We start from the raw sequence: 5,668 nt of genomic DNA, 5'->3' as shown, positions 1-5,668 counted from the left end.
ACGGAAAAGCACACCAAACTTAGAGGTTTGCTTGTCCTCAAGCAAAAGAAAGGAAAGGGGAGAGAGAGGAGGAGAAGCAAATTCAAATGGTGAAGAGATGGGGATGGCCGAATGTGTATTTATAAGGGAGGGGGAGGGATTTTGAAAGTTTTGAAAGAGATTTGAGAAGATATGGAAAGAATTTGAGAAAATACTTGAGTTTTTGAAGAAGATTTGGAAAGGATTTGAAAGAGATTTGAGAAATAATTTAGAAAATTGTTGGATTTTTGAAATTTGAGGGTGAATGATGAAAATTTGTAACATGTTTACGTAGAAAATTATGGGTCAAAACATGAAAGTGTAAAAAAATTTGAAGTGGACAGCAAAATCTCCTTCCCCTGCCTTTCTGGCGTTAAACGCCCAAAATGGTATCCATTCTGGCGATTAACGCCCAGCCAGGCACCCTGGCTGGCGTTAAACACCAGAAACCCCTTTATCAATGGGCATTTTGCTGAACGCCAAGGATGCTGCAATTTTGGCGTTAAACGCCCAGAATGGTGCCCATTCTGGCATTTAACACCCAGAATGGTGCCCATTCTGGCGTTTAACGCCCAAAATGGTGCCTTTACTGGCGTTAAATGCCCAGAATGGTATCCATTCTAGCGTTTAACGCCCAGAGTGCCCTTTACTGGCATTTTCTTGCCAGCAAGCTCTTTTTCTCTGCTTTTTTCACTGAATCCTTCTGTAACTCTGTGAATTCCTTCAATTTTTGATGATCAAACTTGAAGAATATATATCAAACTTTTATTAAGTAAAATAAATAACCTGCTAATGACTGGGTTGCCTTCCAGCAAGCGCTTCTTTATTGTCTTTAGCTAGACCTTTACTGAGACTCATTCAAGCCTCAGCTTTGAGCTTTCCTGCTCAAAATTACTTTCAAGGTAATGTTTGATCCTCTGTCCATTAACAATGAACTTTTTATCAGAATCAATATCTTGAAGCTCAACATATACATATGGTGACACTCCTGTAATCACAGCACTCCTGTAATCACATACGGGCCCCTCCATCGGGATTTCAGTTTTCCTGGGAATAGTCTGAGCCTAGAGTTGAAGAGCAGAACTTTTTGTCCTAGCTCAAAGACTCTGGATGACAACTTCTTGTCATGCCACTTTTTTTCCTTTTCCTTATAAATTTTTCCATTTTCAAATGCACTGAGTCTGAATTCCTCTAGCTCATTTAGCTGGAGCAATCTTTTTTCACCAGCTAACTTAGCATCCAGGTTTAGGAATCTGGTTGCCCAGTAGGCTTTATGTTCCAGTTCCACGGGCAGATGACAAGCCTTGCCATACACAAGTTGGTATGGAGAGGTTCCTATAGGAGTCTTGAATGCTATTCTGTATGCCCACAGAGCATCATCCAAGATCTTTGCCCAATCCTTTCTACGGGCAATTACAGTCCGTTCCAGGATTCTTTTTAGCTCTCTATTAGAGACTTCAGCTTGCCCATTTGTCTGTGGATGATACGGAGTTGCTACTTTGTGGCTAATTCCATATCGGACCATAGCAGAGTACAGCTATTTATTGCAGAAATGAGTGCCCCCATCACTGATTAGTACTTTGGGAACACCAAACCTGCTGAAGATGTATTTTTGGAGGAATTTCAGCACAGTCTTGGTATCATTATTGGGTGTGGCAATTGCTTCTACCCATTTAGATACATAGTCTACTACCACCAGAATATAAGTGTTTGAGTATGATGGTGGGAAGGGACCCATGAAGTCAATACCCCATACATCAAACAATTCAATTTCTAAGATCCCTTGTTGAGGCATGGTGTAACCATGAGACAAGTTACCAGCTCTTTGGCAACTGTCACAGTTACGCACAAACTCTCGGGCATCCCTATAGAGAGTAGGCCAGTAGAAGCCACATTGGAGGACCTTAGTGGCTGTTCGCTCACTTCCGAAATGTCCCCCATACTGTGATCTATGGCAATGTCATAGGATCCTTTATGCTTTCTCTCTAGGTACACATCTGCGGATCATTCCGTCTGCACATCTCTTAAAGAGATATGGCTCATCCCATAGGTAGTACTTGGCATCTGAGTTAATTTTTTTTCTTTGCACCCTGGTGTACTCCTGGGGTATGAACCTCACAGATTTATAGTTTGCAATGTCTGCAAACCATGGTGCTTCCTGAATGGCAAAGAGTTGCTCATCTAAAAAGGTCTCAGAGATCTCAGTAGAGGGGAGGGACGCCCCAGCTACTGGTTCTATCCGGGACAAGTGATCAGCTACCTGGTTCTCTGTCCCTTTTCTGTCTCTTATTTCTATATCAAACTCTTGCAGAAGCAACACCCATCTTATGAGCCTGGGTTTTGAATCCTGGTTTGTGAGTAAGTATTTAAGAGCAGCATGGTCAGTGTACACAATCATTTTTGATCCTACTAAATAGGATCTAAACTTGTCAATGGCATAAACCACTGCAAGTAACTCTTTTTCTGTGGTTTTGTAATTCTTCTATGCGTCATTTAGAACACGGCTAGCATAATAAATGATGTGCAGAAGCTTGTTGTGCCTCTTTCCCAACACTGCACCAATAGCATGGTCACTGGCATCACATATTAGTTCGAATGGTAATGTCCAGTCTGGTACAGAGATGACTAGTGTTGTGACCAGCTTGGCTTTCAGATCTCAAACGCCTGCAGACACTCTGTGTCAAACACAAATGGTGTGTCAGCAGCTAGCAAGTTGCTTAGAGGTTTTGCAATTTTTGAAAAATCTTTTATAAACCTTCTGTAGAATCCTGCATGCCCTAGAAAGCTTCTGATTGCCTTAACATTGGCAGGTGGTGGTAATTTTTCAATTACTTCTACCTTTGCTTGATCCACTTCTATTCCCATGCTTGAAATTTTATGCCCAAGGACAATTCCTTCAGTTACCATAAAGTGACATTTCTCCCAGTTTAAGACCAGGTTAGTCTCTTGGCACCTTTTCAGGACAAGTGCTAAATGATCAAGACAGGAGCTGAATGAGTCTCCAAATACTGAAAAGTCATCCATAAAGACTTCCAGGAACTTCTCTACCATATCAGAGAAGATGGATAGCATGCACCTCTAAAAAGTTGTAGGTGCATTGCATAGACCAAAAGGCATTCTTCTGTAAGCAAATACGCCAGAAGGACAGGTGAATGCTGTTTTCTCTTGATCTTGAGGGTCCACTGAAATTTGATTGTAGCCTGAATAGCCATCCAAAAAGTAGTAATAATTATGACCCGCTAGTCTTTCTAGCATCTGGTCTATGAATGGTAAAGGAAAATGATCCTTTTTGGTGGCTGTATTGAGCCTTCTGTAGTCAATACACATACGCCACCCTGTAACTGTTCTTGTAGGAACCAATTCATTCTTTTCATTATGAACCACTGTCATGCCTCCCTTCTTGGGGACAACTTGAACAGGGCTTACCCAGGGGCTATCAAAAATAGGATAAATAATCCCAGCCTCTAGTAACTTAGTGACCTTTTCTGCACCACCTCCTTCATGGCTGGACTTTGCCGCCTTTGTGGTTGAACCACTGGCTTGGCATTATCCTCCAATAGGATCTTGTGCATGCATCTTGCTGGGCTAATGCCCTTAAGATCACTTATGGACCATCCAAGAGCTGTCTTGTGTGTCCTTAGCACTTGAATTAGTGCTTCATCTTCCTATGAATTTAAAGAAGAGCTTATGATCACTGGAAAAGTGTCACCTTCTCCCAGAAATACATACTTCAGGGATGGTGGTAGTGGTTTGAGCTCAGGTTTGGGAGGCTTATCCTTTTCCTGAGGAATTTTCAGAGGTTCTTTTATTTCCTCTGGTTCCTCCTGATCAGGCTGAACATCTTTAAAGATGTCTTCTAGCTCTGATTCGAGACTCTCAGTCATATTGATCTCTTCCACCAAAGAGTCAATAACATCAACGCTCAAGCAGTCATTTGATGTGTCTGGATGCTGCATAGCTTTGACAGCATTCAACTTGAACTCATCCTCATTGACTCTCAGGGTCACTTCTCCTTTTTGTACATCAATAAGAGTGCGTCCAGTTGCTAGGAAAGGTCTTCCTAGGATGAGAGTTGCACTCTTGTGCTCCTCCATTTCCAGCACTACAAAGTCAGTGGGAAAGGCAAATGGCCCAACCTTGACAATCATGTCTTCAATTATGCCTGATGGATATTTAATGGAGCCATCAGCAAGTTGGAGACATATCCGGGTTGGTTTGACTTCTTCAGTCAACCCAAGCTTTCTGATAGTGGTTGCAAGTATGACTTAAGATCTCTTTCATGAACTTAGAATAAGAGGATATTTGCTCAAGTGCCTCTGCAAACTAAATCTTTATTTCAAGAGTCCTGAGATAGTCTGCAAAGCGAGCAAATTGTTTATCCTGTTTCGCTTGGCGGAGTTTCTGAGGATAAGGCATTTTGGCTTTATATTCTTCAACCTTAGTTGCTGTAGGTTTATTCCCTACAGAGGTGGTTGGAGAAGCCTTCTTAGAGGGGTTACTATCAGCACTCTCAGGTGTCTGATTCCTCATTGGCGTTTGAACGCCAGGACTGGGTACAGGATGGGCGTTTAACGCCAGCTTTCCTCACTTTTCTGGCATTTGAACACCAGAACCGGGCAAGGAATGGGCGTTTAACACCAACTTTTCCCCCTTTTCTGGCGTTTGAACGCCAGAAGTATTCCTCTCTAGGCTCTTACTGTCCTCAGAGGGATTTTGGGCAGTGGTTTGGTTATCCTCTATCAGTTGTTCCTTTCTTGGCTTTCTGCTGCTTTGAGTTGATACATTCAATGTCTTCCCACTCCTTAATTTAACAGCTTGGCATTCTTCTGTTATCTGTTTAGATAGCTGCTGTCTTATCTGATTCAATTGTGCTTCCATATTCTGGTTAGCATTTTTAGTTTCTTGGAGCATCTCTTTAAACTCTGCTAATTGTTTTGTCATCAGGAGCAATTGTTGATTAAGTTCAACAATCTGTTCTTGAGGATTAGGATCAGTAGTTACTGCCATAGCTTCTTCTTTTATAGAGGACTCACTGCTTGAGTGTAGATGTTGATTTCTAGCAACCGTATCTATGAGCTCTTGAGCCTCTTCGATCATCTTCCTCATGTGTATAGATCCACCAGCTGAGTGGTTTAAAGATATCTGAGCTTTTTCTGTAAGCCCATAGTAGAAGATGTCTAACTGTACCCACTCTGAAAATATTTCAGAGGGGCATTTCCTTAGCATACCTCTATACCTCTCCCAAGCATTATAAAGGGATTCATTATCCTCTTATTTAAAGCCTTGGATGTCCAGTCTTAGCTGTGTCATCCTTTTTGGAGGGTAAAATTGATTCAGGAATTTGTTTGATAACTGTCTCCATGTTTTTATGCTTACTGTGGGTTGGTTATTCAACCACCTCTTAGCTTGATCTTTTACAGCAAATGGAAACAGTAACAATCTGTAGACATCCTGATCCACTTCTTTATCGCGTACTATGTTAGCAATTTGTAAAAACTGTGCCAGAAACTCAGTAGGTTATTCCTGTGGAAGATCGGAATACTGGCAATTTTGCTGCACCATGATAATGAGTTGAGGATTTAGCTCAAAGCTGCTTGCTTTAATGGGAGGTATACAGATAATACTCCCATATGCAGCTATAATGGGGTTA

Source organism: Arachis duranensis, chromosome 7 (genome assembly GCF_000817695.3).
Source record: "Arachis duranensis cultivar V14167 chromosome 7, aradu.V14167.gnm2.J7QH, whole genome shotgun sequence".
NCBI classification, from domain to species: Eukaryota; Viridiplantae; Streptophyta; class Magnoliopsida; order Fabales; family Fabaceae; genus Arachis; species Arachis duranensis.
This window is presented reverse-complemented; position numbering follows the sequence as displayed.